At 38.6% G+C, this 21,476-nt stretch overlaps 1 long non-coding RNA gene across 3 annotated transcripts in view; it reads right to left on the bottom strand.

Moving 5' to 3' along the window:
- The window catches only part of LOC120552160, a 40,974-nt gene extending 20,031 nt beyond the window's left edge, over positions 1-20,943 (bottom strand). The window contains exons 1-3 of one of the 3 annotated variants that reach the window (XR_005637965.1): positions 20,298-20,943; positions 12,794-13,009; positions 2,779-5,311 (exon numbers count right to left, since the gene is read on the bottom strand). This is a non-coding gene — a long non-coding RNA (uncharacterized LOC120552160). Of the gene's footprint in view, positions 1-2,778; positions 5,312-12,471; positions 13,010-20,297 lie in introns of those variants that run through there. The other 2 variants (XR_005637966.1, XR_005637964.1) reach the window with 2 other exon arrangements.
- Positions 20,944-21,476: the final 533 nt, after the last annotated feature.

The following is a 21,476-nucleotide window of genomic DNA, read 5'->3' as shown; positions in this document are numbered from 1 at the left end:
CTTCCCCCTTATTTTGTTTCATTCCTTTCCCATGTGATTAAATCCTTCCATCTGGACGAGGCATGTGCACAGTGATTTATGCCAGTTGTGAGGACAGGCATCCAGCATCTTAACACTGCAAGCTGGTTTGTGTTCAAAAGTGGATAAACTGGTGCACCATTTGACTAAGCTTTAACATCTTGCAAGCCCTTTAGAAGTTCCCATGTGTATAATATGATTTTGAAAATGGCTGAATAGTGATATTGTTTTGTTTGTCTGGGGTATATTTATTTGTAACCAATACAGGAAAGTGTAAAGGCCCGATTAACATATAATATACAGTAGTACAGAAGGGTGGTGGCTAGAGTTAGTTTCTGAATGCCGGCTCCATTTCAATGCTAGCTCTCATGCAAAACCTTTATCTAACCATTTATCTAACCTCGCTACATTCTAATTGCAGTAGAAAACGTTTAGGTAATGTTAGCATGATTGTCGTTTTATGTCAACGCCTACTGCCCTTTTCCACTGGTTGTTATTTATGACTTTATTTAAGTACAATAACAGTAACAGAGGATTCAAAATGTAATATGCAGGTTTAATACTAGATTTGGATTGGACAAAGTGCCATTGGGCCTGAACGTTAAAGGACAACACTGAATCCAGTGAATTAAAATCGTCAGATAAAGTATATCTTTTATTTATTGTATGGACTTTGCCCTTTATAACTGCTGGGCTCAAAACTTCCCTTCTACTTCTGACTAAATTGTATGAGATGTTACATCTAGGGGAACACAGGGAATAATATACTAACAAGTTATAATACATTTGCTCAAAAACCTTTGAATGTGACCAAAATGACAAGAAAACACTGCAGAAATATGTAAGTGTAACAATGAATGACATTTATTTACAGGACAATGATTGAAAGAGATAAAACTAACATTGCATAGCAAATAAGGTGTCAGGGTCTCCAAGGCTAAAATAATAAACAAAAAGCCCACACTCATTGGTCTAATCAAACAGAAAGACAATACTAAGCTCCCAAACTGACCACAAAACAGGAGAAAAAGGGGAAGCAGAATAACTCTTTTGTTGTCCTCGGGTCAAATTTGAGCTGTTTTCAAAGTTTTATATATCAGAAATATGGGTTTCTTTCAACCAAATTGCCCCAAAATTAACATGGATGCATGAAAGTACATTGTATTGTAGCCATACAACAATCTCCCAGGTCAAATTAATGATTACTTTCACTACATGTTGGGTGTTGAAAATGGTTTCAAAACAGTATCATGACTAAACTTTGACATAAACCAGTCTGTGATTCAGTCAACATCCTCTGATCATAACTATTAGTCAAGATAATTCTTTTTTTCCCTCTAAATTATAATTGGGTTTATTGACCATGAATAAAAAAAAAAAAAAAAGCATCAAAGGCATAAAATAAAACAACAAAAACGTTGGGGAAAAAGCGCCAAGAAAGGTAATCTTCAAATTTTGACCAGGAAGGACAACAAGTTCATGGTCAACGGGAAGACAACAAGGGATACGTGGCAGAGAACCCCTACAAGTTACCATGACTAATTGAACAGTTGTATCGGTAGATACATAAATAAATTAAGAATTTAATGAAAGGATCTAAACATGTTCCTCAGGTGATTAGTCCAAGGAACAAAACTTTTGGGTCTTGTTTCTTAGCCAGTTAAAAGCCCATTACTTTGTCTCTCTGCTCTTCCATGTGCCCACTCTGCTCTCTGCCTTTGCTGACGCATCAGACTAGACATCTGAGTTAGCTGGAGGGATGTGTGGAGCACACAGGGTGGCCGATACTTTGAATTACAAAGTCAAAAGCTGTTTTTGTTTGCTGTGGGAGCAGTTTTTTTCAGTTTCCTTAAAAAGCTGTAACATTTATACACTTTGCTTCTTATTTCCAAGAAAACCAGATGGAGCTGGCTTATTTTTAAAGCATCTACAATTACTGAGTGTAAAATGGATGCCTACAACAACTGCCGGCAGTACCGAGTTTGGCAAAGCCAACCGATAACTTCTCATCAAGTCCTGGTAATGCACTGGCACGATGAATGTTTCTTCACAATGACACTACTTATATTAACAAAGATGGTTCTATTTCTTATAACTAAAAGGTTGTTTTTAACTAGAGTTTGTCCAATGCATTTATTTTGAAGTTTTACTGTTCTATCCACCCTTGGTTAACCAGGAAAGTGGAAAAAATCTAATAAAATGTAATCCTGTCATATGCATTACAATTAGAGATGGTAAGAATTACAGGTTGTAGCACATACTGTACTGCACTTTGCATCAACATTTGCACAGTGCAATTGTGCCTGAGCAATATGTTCTCTACAAAACTATGAGTCCAAATTATTTGTCAAGCTCTGCAGTTAATGAAGTAAAGTAATCCCAAGGTACTTGTGTCTGTATATACAATACATAGTATTTACTGTGGGCAACACCACACCAATCCGCTACATTATTCAACACAGCAAGAGAATTTTACATTTGATATTATCTGTATTTTGTACCACAGAAGATATTAACATCCCAACATTTGTAGCTGTTACAAACATTTACATTTGAGAACATCATGTGTAAGAGTAGCCTATAGTATCTGATATTGTAATCCTATTACCCTACTTTATCTTGCTAGCTAACGTTACTGTAACAAAGCAGCATAGTCACTAAGACTGTAATATTTGCAAGTTCATCATTTAAATGACAAATCAACATTACAAACTTTAAATAAGGCTGGTGTGGAATAAAAGAAATCTTTTTGAGCAAATGTATGGAGGAAGCATATATTTATTATTAACAAAAACATTGATTTTAATCATTTTCACCCATTTACTGAATGGAAGAGAGTATAGTTCCAATGATGTATGTGTGTAAGGGTTAATCATGTCAACACTGTCTTTCAGTAGATGTGGAGAGTTACACTCACTTATTGCCAAATATAGTTACATTCCAAACAAAATATGTAACTGTCTAGCCTGCTGGAAATGTACTTATAGAAGAAGAAAGTGCATTGGTTTGTGCTACAATAAAGCTGCAAACAAACAAATCTTACACGGGGAAGCTGAGACGGCTTTTACTTCAATATATTTGGTTTCCTTTGAGATGGCTAATTAAATTTAAAGTGCTGATACACACAAAAGAGTTCAACAGCCTTTGATTAAACTGACATGTTTCATTATGTAACATATGTTGTATTAAATATCACAGGAAGAAACCTCCCTGGGAACAATTAACCTGCAGCTCCACATCAACCATCGCCATGACATACTGTATCGAATCTGTACTTTTTTTGAGGAGTTATAAAGGAATACTTTGCTTGTTGTGTTGTGTTAGTAGCAAATATCAGTGTGGATTGTGGAAATGTCCACTCAAACCCCCCCAAAAAAAATATCAATTGAAGCCAATTATAATCACAATTTTAAAGGATATTGCCAATTAACCAACAAGCTCCTTCACCCCCTCGACCCTACAATATGTCCTGATGTGTATTCCTGACCCACATCCTTTTGGAATAAATTGTTTCTGTCACTGCTAATTAATGTGACCTGGACCTAACTCCTGAACTTTGACGCCTATCTCTGCTCCACTGGAATATGTCCAGTTTTAAACAAATTTTAGTGTGCTGGTACTTAAAAGTAGCCACTTTGATCAAACCAGCAAAACAAATGCATTTGTTGTATTACAGTATATCCGTATAAGTTATAGTTATGTATAAACTACTCCCTTTAAGGACAGTTAAATGTAAATATGTAAATGTAAATTCATGTACAGCAAATGTAAACTCAATTAATTACCATGTCCTCTGGCTAACAGACATGTTATTTATTTTGTTCGCTCCCATTTAAGGACCAATTAAGTGTTTTCCTCAACTCATTCTGTTTGTCTCTTTCGATAAACTCCAATGCAGCCCATCTACACTGTGTTAATTAATCAATTTTAAGCTTTGTAGGTCTAAAACAGTAAGTAAGTAAATCCATCCAAACCATTCTTCAGAGTCTTCTTGTTGGACCTGCTTGGGTTTTCCATCATTGTAAAAACTGTCTTCATTGGTATTGTGCAATGTGTGCTGGCTGCTTATGTTTGCAGTTTAGGTAAACGTTGCTTTTACTTGCACACACTTGCAGATGGAAATGGGAAGATTAGTTTTGTTATCATGGGTCAATATCTTTGAAAATATCTGACACAAGAGCAGGGACACATGGAAGGAGATAAAGCAGACAAAAAAGTCTTTTGGACTCATTTTGGTAGCTTTTCATAGCTGCATACAAAGTCAATAGAACGAAGGCATAGACACAAATATGCACTATGCGGCATGAATTAGGGCAAAGACACATCAGTGCAAGTTTAAAATGGGCACTGTAACACAAGGTCAAATTTCACTTCACATTCACGCTGAACACAGTTTTAGTCACAGAAGCACTGTCAATGCCTTGTGACAGCTGTCAGCATTGAATACCGCCTAATATTTGGCATTTGGTTGATGTTTAAACTAGTCAGTACAATATATACCACTATGAAACCACTGAAAAACAAGACTAAGAGTCTTTCATGGCAATCCATCTCATAGATGTTGAGATCAGTCTGGACCAAAGTGGTGGCAGACCAACCTCGCAATTCAACTAGTGGAAATGTACTGTATATCAGTCTAGTCTTTATAGTAGATTTAAAACATTATACATTTCACTTTACAGGAATTAGACATAAAATTGAGTCATATTTTAAAAGACAAGAGCTCAAAGTATATGTTTCTTTGGCCTGCAAGATGTTCAAATCATCCCCAGCTACATGCTGACTTTGGCTCTTTGCAATGTCTTGGCAACGAGGGTTATGGGAGCTTATGAACTCAGAGCTGCCCATGTTAGGAGCCACTGAGACTCAACCATATGGACCAGAAAACAACAAAAGCATTCGCTGCAATGTGGTGCAGGCCAGGGTGTTGATACTCAGTGGACTCAATGGACCGTGCACTAGTATCACTCAGTAATTTCCTTTTAAATGACAGTGTATGTGGTTCCATGCAGACTGGTAGAAATGTCAAGTTGAATACTGCACTTAAAACATCTTCACTGACTTATGAAGACCGTTGTCTTTTTAACAAACCTTTATTTTACTGTTAGGATTTTCCCGATTTAATACCCTCACAATAAATATTTAAGCCCAAAATTAGTTTGAGTGGATCCATGAGGGCATGTTGTCAAAAGCAATGGCATAACAGAAATCTAATATGAATAAGCTTCGATGTGAATAAAGCAACAGCAAGGCCTCAGTGCAGACTGCATAATCCAGTAGTCCCAGAAGCTGCCTGGGTTGAATGAGGGGAAAAAATGCATAAAGCTGTTAAATCAATTAGTCAGAGCCTGGCCTAATAATTGCAATATAACCAGATAATATCCAGCCCAAAGAGCTTTCTCTGCCCTTTCGCCATCTTTCTCTTTGGCTCGGTCATACCTACAGGTATTTGAAATGGGCTGACTCTCAAAGGGAGAGGGAGACAACGAGGCAGACATGTCATTGGTGCTGGAACATCAGGGCCAGTCTGTTAGGGCTGTCTCTCTCTGTCACAGTCTCAGCCACTTCTCTGTTATCTGTACTGAACACATGTCCACCCGTGCTATTACACACTGACTGCTAATGGAGCATAAGACTGAGGTGGACCTCCCATTCACTGTTGGCTCCACCACTGCCTCTGACTCAAAATGCTATTCTTGGCTGCACAGAGACACACGGAGAGAGAAATGAACATGCATGCAAACAAGTTCTTGAAAATAACACATTTTCTATGAATTAAAATGTATTCCAGATTTTTTTTTTTTTTCGAATCAATGAAAAAACGCCCTTTTTTTACTGTTGGAAAAAAAATGATTATTTCCACGGAGACAGACGATAGACTGCATTGCTGAAGGCAAAATAGCTGTAATAGAAATGGTAATGTCCTCCCTCTATCTGATCATGTTCAGTCTGAGATGCATTCGCAGGGTGGCAATTTGAGTTATAGAGCTTTCCTATTTCCTTCCTCTGTGTCTTTCTGGATGCTTCTAATAACATGGTGGGATACTGAGAGAGAGGACTGTTTAGAGCCTGACAGAAAAGCAACTTAATGAATTTGATGTCACTCTTTGATCTTTCAAACCCAGCACATGCACACACACAACGCATTTATTTTCTCTAATCCTTTTCATGATGCTGTGGGGCTGGAGTCTGTCCCAGTATGTACTGGGCAGAAGTCATGGAAATACCCTGGACAGGTTGTGAGTACATAAGGGGGCTAACCGAGATAAACAGACACATTCTTATGGGTTAGTCTTTTTCTTTCCCCTCTGCTCTCTCAGTTCAGTCTTGTTCTTACTACTGTATTCATTCATTCCAACATGTAACATGATGGGAGAAGCTGGAAACACAGGAAAACCTTGTTGACTCCGCATGACCTTCTTGCTGCAACTCTATATCATGTGGAAGAGAATAAGTCACACCATAGCCAAAACCTATAGCATCAGCAAACCTGTCTCCTCAAAACATTTTAACACAACAAAAGCACTTAATGGTTTTGCACATAACTGCTGCTTGGATTATGGTCTCATTTTTTCATCCAGTCTACAAGTGTTGAATACCACAGAAGTCATAGGTAGATGGTTGGGGTGGATTTTTGCAATATAAAAAGTTCTAGGCCCATACGCTACTAAAACACTTTGGTAGGGTTAAGGAGAATTCATGATTTGGTTAAATACTGAACAAGTAAACATAAAATGTTGACATTTTTAATATTTAAAAAGGGGCTGTACTTGAAATACTGAAACAGCAGGCTGTGATCATAGACTGTGAAAATAATGGACGTAGCATCAGTGACATCACCCGTTTGTGGACTGTTTTTTTATTATTATTATTTTTGGGGCATTTTTAGACCTTTATTCAACAGGACAGATGAAGATAAGAAAAGGGTAGAGAGAGGGGTAATGACATGCAGCAAAGGGTCGCAGGTCGGAGTCGAACCCAGCCCGCTGCGTCGACGAGTAAACCTCTATATATGGGCGCCCACTCTACCAACTGAGCCATCCGGGCGCCCTGCTTGTGGACTGTTTTGAAGCCACTGAACTAAGTACTCCTACAGCAACCACTTCTATGTGGTTTAGTAGCCAGTGTTGTCTATAGTTGCAATGTCCCTGTGCTAAGCTAAATGCTAAAGAGAGAAAGTTGCAGATTTTCAACCTTCTTAATCGAGTCATCCGGCAGAGTTTAACACAAATTTGTTTTGAACAGTAGGTCATGTGAGAATTGCAGCACTACAGTCAAAACCTTTAGCCAGTCAAACAATAGGCCTTTTTTAACAGATGTAATTTGACTTGTAAATAATTAATTGACTGATGACTGAATTCCATTTAGCCGCTTTGATTTCAGGTTCCCGATATTGTGCATGCTGGCTCACTGTTACCCTCACTAGCTATGTTTCCATCCACGCGTTTTTATCCGAATTAAGTGATATCGAATGAAAAATGCCTTATGGAAACAGTAAAATCCGATTGAATTTCATGAATATCGACTCAAAGAAAATACTTTCGGTCTCATCAGATTTTCTCTTGATCGATATACGGCTTATGCGATAAACGCTGATGGAATCGTTATTTGCCGAATAAACAATGAATTGCGATTAAGTTTTAGGTCATTTTATGGTTGCAACCCGCAATAAAACGAAGAAGAATTAGTTTCAGTTCATTTCCGCCCAGTATTTCCGCTCTGTTTGCACACATGACAGGTGTCAACACAAACAGATGTAAGCGGACAAACGAGGAGACAAGATACTTTTTAAATTTACTTTACCAGAAAAATATAATGGCTATTTTAGATAGCAAAAATCTAAGAAACGCCATAATTTATCAGGAGCTCGCGAAGGAAATGACCAACAAAGGTTACGACAGGGACATTCTAAAACACTTAAAGTGATGGTTCGGAGTAATTCACCCTAGGGTCCTTTGCACCATGACCTCGAGCCAAACACCCCCCCAGAAGCTTTTTTCACCTGGGTCGAACATTGGGAGCGTTAGCGTAGAGTAGCGTTATCAGCTGAATAACTTAGCTTAGCGCAGGAGCTAATGGACCCACGTTTGTATCTCGTAAGTTACCCCACTAATAATGCCCGAAATGATACCAAATGTCTACGAGTAGTACAAATAGGTTATGCACTCATAAAACGATGGATTGGAAAGTTTGTAAGTACACCAGAAGTTTATGTAAATAACACTTGCCTGCTGGCTTCTGCTCTTTGTTGTTGCTGCTGTAAGACGAGTGCTTAGGGCCGTCTACAAATTACAACACCGAAAAGAGATGCAACAAAAATATTTATTAATTAAACTTTTTTTTTAAAGTAAGTGTTGTAGTATAACTAGCAGGAGACAAGTAATAATTGAGGTAAGTTTGGAGACATTACCTTATTTAATCATTAAATGAATAAATATTTTTGTTGTATCTCTTTTCGGTGTAGTAATTTGTAGACGGCCCTAAGCGCTCGTCTAACTGCAGGTAGCAGCAGCAGCAGCAGCAACAGAGAGCAGAAGAGAGCAGGCAAGTGTTCATAAACTTCTGGTGTACTTACAAACTTTCCAATCCTTCGTTTTATGAGTACATAACTTATTTGTACTACTTGTAGACGTTTGGTATCATTTCGGGCATTATTAGTGGGGTAACTTACGAGATACAAACGTGGGTCCATTAGCCCCTGCGCTAAGCTATTCAGTTGATAACGCTACTCTACGCTAACTCTCCCAATGTTCGACCCAGGTGAAAAAAGCTTCTGGGGGGGTGTTTGGCTCGAGGTCATGGTGCAAAGGACCCTAGGGTGAATTACTCCGAACCATCACTTTGTGAAAAAGCTTAACGTGGTTTAATGTATCTAAACAACGATCAATCATCACCAGATGTATCATGGTCATATCTTGTCATGAACACTTAAGCCTGTCAAAAAAACTAAATCAAAATCCAACAATTATAGAAGTTAGGCTTCTCTGTCCCGTTTGCAGCTCGTTCAGAACTCAGCTGCCAGACTTTTAACTGGTACTAAGAAGAGAGAACACATTACTCCGGTTTTAATGAAACTACATTGGTTACCCATACGATACAGAATCCATTACAAAGCGCTGTTGTATGTTTTTAAGTCCCTGCATGGTCTAGCCCCTGAGTATGTTACTGATTTAATCAGCCAATGTCAATTCAGCAGATCTCTGCGATCAAATGATCAGTCACTTCTTGTAGTTCCACGAACGCGCTTAAAGTGTAAAGGTGATCGGGCTTTCTCTGTTGCAGCTCCTAGGCTTTGGAATGACCTTCCTCTCTCTGTAAAAACCTGTCCTTCTCTGGGGGGTTTTCAGAGTGCTCTTAAAACTCACTTGTTTTCCTTAGCATTTGATAATGCTTTGTAAGTTGTTTGTTTTGTTTGTATTGTTTTTTAGGTTTTTATGTTTTTATACCTTATGTACAGCACTTTGGTTCCACTTGTGGTTTTGAAAGTGCTTTATAAATAAAGTTGAGTTGAGTTGAGAGTTATCTCACGTTAATGTTTTCTTCATCAATTGGCCCTATGGCGAGGAAAAAGCTTATCGTGGTTTAATGTACCTAAACAATGATCAATGATTACCAAATTTCTCTCTCATATTGCTCCTCATAACCACTGAAAACTGTCAAATAATCTAACCCAATGTCCAATTATTATGGACATTATTTAACATTAAGCGTTTCTGCTTCATTATGGAAAAGCTTAATGTTGAATGTACCTAAACAATGATCAATCATCACCAAATTTCTCTCTGATATTACCCCTCATAACCACTGAAAACGGTCAAATCTAACCCAATGTCCAAATATTATGGACGTTATCTGACACAATGATGAAGAAAACATTAACGTGAGATAACTTCTATAATCGTTGGATTTCGATTTAGTTTTTTTGACAGGCTTAAGTGTTCATGACAAGATATGAACATGATACATCTGGTGATGATTGATCGTTGTTTAGATACATTAAACCACGTTAAGCTTTTTCACGTTAAGCGTTTTAGAATGTCCCTTACAACAAGCCGTGGGACGTCCTGCGGAGTAAATGGAAGGCGTTCAAACAGCGATACATGTCTCAAAAAAGAGAGTTGTCTCGCAGCGGTGCCGGAGAGAAAATAAAAGGCAAGTTCCACCTTTTTGATGAGCTGGATCAGATCCTCAGCCAAAGGCCCATCGTAGCTTAGCTTGTCTTCTAATATTAACAACAATTACTTTTGTCTAGCAAAACTTTGTTCGCAAAAGTTCGCTTGAATGTTGTGTGATTCAGTGCAAAAATGAATGGAAACACCTTAAAATGTCTCAAATCAATTCGATATACCAATTTAATCGCAAAACAGCATGTGACTTCATTACGCACAGGTTTTTATTCGCTTTAAAGCTTTTGGATGGAAACACACTTTTACCAGCTTTATTCGCATGAGTTTTTTTACCGAACTTCAGATAATTCGATTGACAAGTGGATGGAAACTTAGCTACTGTCAACACTTGAGTAGACCAGAGCCATCGTTAGTGTCATTGGTAACACCTGTGCTTTTTCTTCTATGACAAGTAAAAATGTCTGCTGTGAGAAAGGCCAATGTGCATCTGTTTTGGCCATTTACCTTATATCGATATATTGGTAAAACAAGAAGACCTGTGATATAAAGTCATACTGTATGTCCCACGACATGCGGTCTCATTATTCTTATTTTGTGCCATCCAACAGACTACTAAACCACATAGAAGTGGTTGCTGTAGGAGTACTTAGTTGAGAATGTAAATAGATTTTTTTCCAGAGGGACTTAAAGAAGAATAATATCTTGCTATTTAATGTAAATGTGTGGCTTTTGCTCTTCATGTTGCCATTACTGTAGTTCCTACATAGCAATTGTACTTTTTTATGTTTTTCTTCCCATTATGTGAGCCATGTCTGGGCAATTTACATAAACCAGACCAATTGTTTCTCTCTATTCTTTTTTTGTATGCTTATACATGTGTGTATGCAGATATGTACCTGTTGGTAGATGCATACATATACCCAACACAATAACCTGTATCGTCTATATATAGATACCTGAAGACTTTTCACCGCACCCAACTAGGTGGTTGAGGAGCTAATTGAAAACGCCTTGCTCCTCTAAGCACCTGCCTCCTGATTAGCCATTTCTCTGAAAGCCTAAGTCTCCAGACTGTTGTTCATCTAGAGATTAATATGCTCTGTAAAGTGTTGATGATGATGGCCATGTTCACAATTTTTTTTTTACGCATCTGAAGAGCCTCTCAGTGTTTGCCAATGTTAGATCCTTTATTCTAGATGATGAAATGAAATGTCACGCAGGGAATCAAACTTTCCTTGTTGCATTCTGGTTGCATTCCTGTTATTTTCTTGTATGCAATCGATTGGTCTGCTAATCACAGCAAATAAAAAAGGCTTTGAGGAAAAACATCTTAGAACATCAGATCATGTGGCATCACATTAATCACACTGTTTCAGAATTATTCTCTGTGCTGGAGAGACCACAGAGGCCAGCTGCGCTAAACAAAAGGCAGCAAGGAAAAAGAAGACTTAGTGGATGACAGTGACCAATGATCACCACTGCACCCTCAGGCTGAACCCTGAGGCCATTTAATCTGGTGTTCCTTACTTTCTTATCACCCCAAAGTGTATAGGCTCAGCATTCACTCTGAGATCTAAACCTGATCAAAAAGTCCATGTTTTACACACACTAACTTTCCAATAGTTGTCAGACTTATTAAAAAAAAGTGTCAGAAAGAGGATTCTTAAAAAAGACAAATAATACCGTAATTATATATTATTTTGGTGGGTTTTGAGAGAATAAAAGCATGGAAATGAGGAGCATGGATGTGAAAACACATCCTGCTGTGTCTTGAATATAAGCAGAGAAACGTACAAGAGTAGAGGTGAGTACTATAAATACTTTTAGCTGATTTGACCTCCAATTAGTAAACTCAAGGGCAAAAGCAAGGCATCTCCCTTCTGAACATTAAATATGGTGAGGAAACTCAATGGTAAGGCTGTTGTCTGAAATTTCTCAACATTACTATTAGCTACCTCCAGATTATCTGGAGGATAAACAACACAGCTCATACAATATTTATATTGACGTATACAACAACGTTTTGGGAAAGAGATTTGAGCTTCAGGCTGTTTTTAACTTGGGAAGGCTGCAGCGGAACAAAGCACAACTGTTTGTTTTTCATAACAAGCCTGAATAATGTGGAACATTTGAGTGTTTTTATGGCAGAAAATCAAATATCATAAATCATTGGTCATCAGGTCTGCATGAAGAAAGTTTCATACAAAAAAGTATCTCTGAATCGTCGTCCACATCTAAGATTTTTTTCAGCTATTTAAATATCTCTGATGTCGTGCTCATTGACAGCTAATTCCCCAGTTGTAAAAGTAATAGAGTCAATCTCATAAACATGCAGACATTATATTTTATGTGACAGGTCTGAAAAATAGTCAAAAGAAAATGGCCACGAAAGTGTGGACAAACTGGAATAAGACTGACACAGCTATACATATTGTTGTAACTCAACTTACAGAAATACAAACTGCTAAAAGTGGCACATTTCTTCCAAAAGATATGATACACAAACTTCCTTTAATTTATATTGACAATGGATCACGTAACTACTTGTACTGTATGTGAAAGAGATTCCTTGTAGGAATAAACCCACAGATAATTCTATTCCAACTGCTGTTCCCCTCAGCTCTACGGAGCATATTAGCATCTTTTACCTTATTGTTCTGGTTTTTCAGCCCGCAACCCTACTCGGAACCCATTGGCCATCGGTCTGATGACGATTTAGACTCTTCAAGCAATAATTTTGGGGTTCTGGTGTAGCCATTGGATATCCAGGCCAAGACTTCCTCTTCTGTGCGTCGGCCATTGTTTACAGTCCAAGTCGATAGATTCTGTAGGTGTTTAAGGTCCAGATGACATTTCGGTTAATTCTATAAACAGAAATACAAATAAAGTTAGTAAATAATAGTAATCAGACAATAGCTGATGGGTTCCCATTTGCATTTTGGCTAATGCTTTCCGCCTCTTTTGCTCTCCACCTGGATCGTTTACCTGCATGCAACCAATGTCCACTCAAACATGCTTGGTCAATACTACTCGGACTGCAAACGGAATCCATGCTTCGAAATCTTTTCTACGGATTCAGCATTCATATCTACATATCTGTTTATAGAGATTAGCGAATAGCTGGTGAAGACAGTGGCACATTTGGCAGCTAAAGAACCACATATTTCCCCCTGGAGTTGGTGGAGACCAAATCAGAGCCAAAAGAAGAGTAAACATTGAACTTATACTCGCAATGTGGCCAGAAACACGACAAATTGCTTTGATTCTGCTGGATGTGAAAATATGCAACGGTTTGCTAATAAATTCACAACCTAAAAGATAATAATATGTCAGTGTTGTGGGTATTAAAAAGACCAATATATCTGATTGACAAAGAGTTGTGACACTGTTCACACACATGGCCAATCCATTATTGCCACTTTAATTTGCTTTTAGCAACTCCTACTTCCATCTTAATAACACATGAGCAGCCTTTGTCATGATCATGAAAATACTGCAGCATTAACTCAAGCTTCTAAGCAATCAAAGCAGGATATGTGAAACGTAAGGTAACCTGCCTTTCTCTCAGAAAATAACTGCTAAAAATACACTTGTTTTTTGCTGTCCCCCATTTACTGTCACTATAAATGCAACTTCATCAGAACAATTTTAACATAAACCAGTGACTCTCAGTAATTGTCCAGAGACAGTGGAAGAACAATTACCACTTCTATTCCTGGGTGAGCGGCTGTTCAGGAATCCTAAAGTGGCCCACCAGTGTAGAGAGCCAACATGCTCTAGCTTTCAATGTGATAAGGCAGCAATTGATTTGTATGATCCACTTATGATGTTCAAACTTACGTTCTGAAGTCACTTTGGGACTGAAATTAATGAATTTCTTTTCTCTAGGAAGAAATTCATCAACCCTTTGTATCAGTTTCTTCTTTAGAATACATAGAAAAGAATAACAATGTTCAAGTTATACATTGAAATGGTAACAGGCAAATATTGACATGTATCTGAAGACTAAAGGATTATCCCTGTATATAAGAGCCATACATTTCAGAATTCTTTTTTTGACAAAGTCATCTTTTCAGACGATTGTTTCCATGAATAGAACATTTTCATCATACTGATTAGAAAGATGGATATTAGTTCCAAGGCTTTTAATGTGGTGATTGTCCCTGTTGCCCTGTTTGAATAAATTAATCAGATCAAAGTTACATCCCTGGCGATGGGAACGACACATGCATCAGCCCCAGATCTGCTTTCTCCTTGGGGAGGGGAAGTGGCCATTAGTCAAGAAAATGATTTAATCACTTCTGTCAATGGCAGCGTTGTGAATAAGCTCATTGCATCACTGAGCACCATGAGGGGCATTAGCCACGATCACATTCCCTTTCGAGGGAGCTTTCAACTTTACTTTGTAGCCCAAGAATAGCAGCTCTTCTAGCGATACATTGGCTGTTTTTCAGCTGTTACTTTCTGTCTTTACATCTCATTGTAATGCTGTATAAAAATGGACTGAAAAGGCCCTGCAGTACATGAGCACAGGCATGTATTCCATTTAAGCCCATTGCCTTAAAAGCAAGTGTCATTCAGCCAGATGTCCTCTTGGTCTGTCTAAAGAAATGGTGGAATGAGAAACCTCAAATTTATCTGTCCTCTGTTTGCTTTGTTGTTGTGGTACTCTGTATGTTCTTTTGTTTTCCAGGTCAGACGCTTCATTCTGGTTTCTAAAGCCTGTTTGGAAATGAAAACTCCAAGTGCAGCACAGAGGTGGTGTTCAGAAATTCAGAGCCCTCACAATGTTAAGCTAGATGGTTTGAAAAGTCAGTGTCATTTTAAAAATACACCAGTGTTGGTCAAAGTTGTGGATAAATGGAATAATTACTGTTTAGTTTTCATCCAGCATGTGAATCTTTGGTCTTTGACCTCTCCACCATTATGCTAGCAGTCTCATTTTCAGTATACTGCCCGCTTTACTGTCACCTAATGCTCTAAGCAAAAAAACTGTTGTAGTGTTTTGTTGCTAGCTTATTTTACTCAACAGCTAACAGACTAACAGGGTAACCATACCATTAGGCAGTGTTGGGAAAGTTCACTTTCTACATGAACTAGTTCAAAGTTCAGTTCACAAATTTTAAAATGAACTTGTTCAGTTCATACTTCAAAATTTTGAACTAAGTTCACAGTTCCAAAAATGAACTAGTTCATAGTTCTTTTTTTCCATATGTTGCTGCCAGCTATTATTTTTCAAAATTATTGCCACAGTCCATATAGAACCACAGACCGCAATTATTTTATCAGTTTTAACACTGAAACTATACGTCAGATTTAATCTTCATATCCAATCAGTTCAATGTGCCGTTTCGGGTTTGATGTGGATGTGACTGAAGTGCGGATTTTCTTTTTGAAAGCCGGTGGGCAAAGTTTGCACAGAAATGTAAGATTTTTTGCATCCTCACCGACCTTGTCATGAAACTTGTTTAAATGATCATATAAAGCCTCCTTGCTGCTTCGTCGCCTCCATGCTGCTTTTTGTTTTGATGACGCATGCGGCGGTGCGACACTGGTGGCTGGTGTTGCCAGATTGGGTGTTTTTTCCCCTACATATTAAGGCCTGTTTACAGTGTGTTTTAGCTGGGTTTTCGCCTGGAAGGTTCTATAGAAATCTGGCACCCTATTGAATCAATTGACTACAACAATTGTTTCACATGTAGTCAAGCACAAAGACCATGAATTAAGTCAATTGTGAATTCCCTGCATGTGTGTAAGCTGCTGTCATTCACATGTCACATCACTGCTTAGGATGCCGAGGTTTGACCTTCTCATCAGAGCAGGGTTTCAACGAAGAGCAAGAAATTGGTGTACCATTAAAACGGGCCGGGCTCTACGGGCTCTGGATCAATTGGGGAATATGCTTTTATGATAGACCCCCACATGATTTACTGTTGCCGTAAATGTGCTTTAGGTGATATTGCAGAGCTCAAAGGAATTAAGTGCATATATTCGAAATGAATTGTCTATCAAAAAAATCACTTGACCCTGAGAGGGTTTGAACTGTGATAAAGACCGGGCCAGTGTGAGCAGGTGATGAGAGGCATCCATCAAAGCATCCATAAAATTGAAAACATAGAGATGAAATGTGTTAAATATTAATACCTGATACATACTGTAGGTTTTTGCTGGACAGAAGCAATGTCTGGATCAATTATTTTGGGTACTGTACAATTTTAAACAATATGCTACGACTAATATATTCTAAATATTTTTCTAAATAGACTTTCTTTCTCACTTTTTCTCTCATGCATATACTGTAAGTGTGACAGCAACAGAAAATCAAGGCAGGATGATGTAAAATGAAGAGACTGTAAAAACTAATGATGTATGCCATTAAATATATGAATATAGATGAACTATTTGCACCTTTTGCCACTAAACGTTATTGTCTAATCCTTGTACTCCCTGTGGCTTTGTAGCCCCAAAAGTTTATGAAGTGTAGTACGATGCAGTGTGACCTTGGCTGAACTTGTGGCAGTTGGCCATCAAAACACTGCTCTCTACTCTCTTCCTCTTTCATCTCTCACCTATATCTCCTGCAACCCTGAGATTATCGCCACATGCAAGGGGCATCAGAACATAAACCAGCACAGCAGGAAAATGAAGGTTGAGTACAGGAATAGATGCAGATAATATACTGCTACCCACTACATTGATATTACTGTTTCAAATGCATTAATGGGCTATGATATTAACAGTCAGTCTCTGGTTCAGAGGAGTCTCCTTCCTCCCCCTTTCCTATCTGTAGCACGGCATTTAAGCAGCCTCTCAGTGCAGGACCTGCACACATGGAGGAAGGAGATTTGGATGGTTGGGAGCCGGTGTTTTCTCCCTCAATGAGAACATGACTAAGAATAATAGTGCCCAGTGATGCGTTGCGGCTGTCTGCACTGTTGTGCACAACAACGTTGATTAGATTACTTCCCTGACTAATGGCCACTTCCCCTCCCTTAGAGGAGAAAGTGAATCTCTATCTGATAGTCACTCTTCCATTCAGCCCTGGCTCTTTCCACCACTTCTTTATTTACAGTGCATCCATCTTAGCTGGCTCAGAAATGCAGGATTCATTAAAACTTAATTTGATATTTTAATTTTTTGTCACAAATTCAGCAAACCATGAAAACCAGAAGAAACTGTCCATGTACCTGTACTCGAGGTAGATGTAGGCTTTAAACTTGCTTTAAATTGCCCTTTACATAATGTTTTTAAATGATCACATGAGATCAGTATTACCTGCAGAGTCTGAGGAGTCTCAATCTCCTTGCACTCTAACCTTTATTCTTCATTCCAGAGTTTATCTTTGCCACACCATAACCCTGATGATATTCCCACGGGCAGCAACACGTCAAGTTAGCACATCAATTGCAATTCCTTGCCTTACTCAAATACCCCAACTACTGAATATTAACATAAAGTATAAACAAACCTTGAAAATATGAAGTAACAAATGGAATGGGAATAGATGACATGAAAGAGGCTGAAGATTGAGGGCCAATACTTACCTCCAATTAAAATAATGATTGCAGATGGGTGGAAAAGATCTAACCTTGAATTCAACAAGATTAAGATTTACAGACATGCTAGGAGCTCTGTGAGGCTGTACTTTGGCACAGTGGTGCTTTGAACTAGAAGCTAACCTCAGCATGCTCACAATGAAAATGCTAACATGCTAATGTTTAGCTGATACAATGTATACTGTGGTCACCTTAGTGTGTTAGCATACTAACAGTTGCTAATTATCCCTAACACAAATTACAAAACGTATTGTTGAGATATTTTACTGGATTGCTAAAAATGTCTGATGATTCTAGGTGAAAGGTCAGAGGATCACCAACGTCATTAGGGTCCATCTTCTCGGGACTGTGATAGTCTGTACCAAATTTCATGGCAATCCAACCAATAGTTGTCTACACATTTCACTCAAAACCACAAATGTCAACCTCATGGTGGAGCAGGAGTAAAAGTTGGTTACTAAAGTTATTATTATGCATCTTCTTGGGACCATGACATTTTTCTTGGCAATCCAACTAGTAGATGACCTCCAGGTGGTACTTGATGAAAAGTCAGGGCGCCACCAAAGTCATTAAGATTTATCCTCTGTAGAATATGGATGTATAGACCAAATTTCATTCCAATCACTCCAACAGTTGTCAACATGTTTCACTAAAACCATGTGAACTTCATAGTGGCCCCAGAGGAAAGGTTAGGGGTCATCCTCTCAGGACTGTGAACGTCTGTACCAAATTTACCAAACAATTGTAGAGACATTTCAATTGAAACCACAAATGTCAACCTCATTGTGGTGCAAGACTAAAAGTCAGGGGATCACCAAATTCAGTAGGTTTCATCCTCTGGGGTGGTCATTAAAGTCTGTACAAGATTTAATAGCAATACATGGAATCGTTATAAAAATATTGCATTCTACACCATTTGTTGGATCGACTGACCGTCTGTCACTTCCATCCATAAAGCCATAAAAAACAATTTGAGAACTGAAAGATATCTTTCAGTTTTGTCAGTACCAGTGCGAACATCGCTCATCATCTGGAACAGCTTTGAAGCCATGTGATGTCTGGGAGTGAACATTATTGGTAATTACAAGGGGATATGAATCCTAATTGTTACACAGATAAAGCATACACAGTCAGGACATTTGGCCCACGGGCAGGAATTTGTTTCCCCCCCTGAAAGATTGCTTCCTATTTGTCTATTATCTTCTGTAATCCCAGTCATCTCTCACATGGACAAATAAGCATTACAGTGTTTACACACACAAAACCTGTTCAAACACACATGGCTCCTCGCAGCACAACAGATGGATGCTTCTTCTCTGTAAAATTAGGCTGTTTTAACCAAAAAACAAGTTGACATGATCAATGAGGTGTGATGGCAGGATGCCTCCAAAATCTGGAAATCATTGATCAAAATTGTATCAGCTATTGTCAGGCCGCTGACAGGTTTATGGTCTGGTTTGGATTTGAAACACTTGCCATCGCAATCATTGCTTGTTACGGTCGTCTAGGGTTCTAATTTTCACCCCATTATGAATGAGTTGGTTGTTTGATGAAAGACATCTGTCTCAATTCCAATGTATTATCCCCAGCAGCCGGTTGGTAGAGTGGACAGACTAGTTTGGCAGATAATACCTATTTTATAGTCTATGGGAAATACGCAGGAAAATGCCCTTTAAAATGAACCCATATACTGTATTGGAGTTTATCTGACCACCATCTGCCATAGCCCAGAATAGCAGGTTGTGTTTGTATGTGTGTGCGTGTACATTTCTGTGTAAATGTTTGGTATCTCTATCTGATGTTTGCTCAGTTAATCAATAGCGGTGATGCTGTACTCAGATGACATATAGTCCAGGCATCCCTATCTCCTCACCCTAATCAGATTAGCACTGAATACCGTCTATGTACACACTGGCCTCCTGGCCAGGATTTGGAGTTCTGAGATGCTGCCAATCTCGCCACAGAAGAAGAAGCAAGAACACTGACTGAAAATTGTAAGTCTATTGGCAGCTTTATCAAAATAACACCAGAGTTTGGTGATAAGAAAGCAATTACACAACCTTTTAAATGTTCAATTAATGTTTTCTGCATGTCAAGCAAACACACATGGTCAACATTACAAGTCTCCAGAATGCAGGTGCATGATATCTCCCTGGAATTTAATCTTGACTCAAGAAATGTATAAATGAGCAGCAGAGATTATATCCTAACTGGCAAACAGCTGAATGCAAACATTAGCTGCAATCATGAAAGCCATTTCTTGGATGATTTCTATCAGCGAGCATCAATTCTGCATAGGGTAGTGGCATCAGCATGGAGCATTATTTCCAAGGGGTAAGAGAAAACACTCCTCTACATTTGGAATTGTTTCATATTTCTATTCCTGCCTCCTCATCCATGTAATACTATTCTCTCATAATCAGTTGAGGATTTAATTTCACAGAACGGATTCAAAACAAATGGATCCGGCAGCCGTTTGCCATTCACCATATTCATCAATCTCCTTCTTATTGAAAATTATTCTGCGAGGCCTCGCTGCTCTACGTAAATCCATTTAATTTACTGAACTGGTTCCTCCGAGCATTTTTTTTCTTACCTCTTATTCCTGACAGTCCCTGCAACCAAATGTTCATTCTGAGAGGAAACAATATCAAATCAAAGTTCTGCTGGCCTCAGCCTCTTCACCTCACTGGGTCGTTTTCCCTGATTGGTTGGGATCTCCTCAAATACCTGTGGAGTGGAAACATCCTGTCGATGAGGAGACAAAGGTAAAAACAGACCTGTGTCAAGTCAAATGAAAAGGGAGAGCTGCACACAATCACCAAGTCATTACAATGCCGGTCATCCTTCGAAGAAGTGAAAACATGCATAGTCTGTTTTTCTTTTGTCAAGCGTTCTTAGAAATCCCATTGACCCCTGCCCCTGTGTGTGAGATGTTTTTTTTTTTTTGTCTTTAGAATAGCGTATTGTCTTACTGGAGTGCTGTAAAGTTAATCGTTTAATCAGGTGAACTGTCCACAATCCATTCATGTCGTCTTTAATCCACAGGTAATCCACAAACAGGGCCTCGTCCAGAACAGTTCGGTACACAGGGGGGTAGTCAGCCAGTCCAGGTCACAGCACTTAATCACACAGTTTTAGTTCAGTTCACTTCTCAGTCCTTTTCCACCAACTTGTCTCACTCAGCTCCACTCCTTTTCTCTCTCTGCCTCTTTTGTTCCCAGTTCACAACCTGCTTCCCCTTTTCCCTCCAAAACCCCAATCACCTAATTAATCCTAGCCTCTCCTTGTTGGAAGAGGAAGTCCATAAAAGGCTCAGGGGTGGAGCCAACGGGCCGCAAGATACCTCCCTTCGATTACCACTCCCCTCACCTCTCCCTGCAATCTACCACACTACACTCATGACCTTAATATTCGTATGAGGAACTGTATCAAAATGATGTATCTAAAAAGACCTTTTTCTGTTTTAATATAATCCCACATTCACCTCTGACTGAGATACATTTTCTCAAAAAGTTCATTTATCTACAGACAAGTGCCCCTTTCTTAGTTCTAATCGCATATCAAGAATTGGCAATGACTTTGTCTTGCTCTTCCACATTCATTATGGATTCTCTGGTAATTTTAATTAATTACAGAAATGCCTGCAGTTAATCATCATTATTCTCTTTGGGTATTTGGGTTATTTTCTGTATTCAAAGGTCGAGGAACTTGTGCATGTTGATAAGAAATCACAGAGATCGCTCCAACACTGTGTGCATGAATAAAAAACAGC

The sequence above is a fragment of the Perca fluviatilis genome, chromosome 22, assembly GCF_010015445.1.
Source record: "Perca fluviatilis chromosome 22, GENO_Pfluv_1.0, whole genome shotgun sequence".
Classification (NCBI taxonomy): Eukaryota; Metazoa; Chordata; class Actinopteri; order Perciformes; family Percidae; genus Perca; species Perca fluviatilis.
Note: the sequence above shows the minus strand (reverse complement) of the source record. Positions and strands in the feature narration are given on the sequence as shown.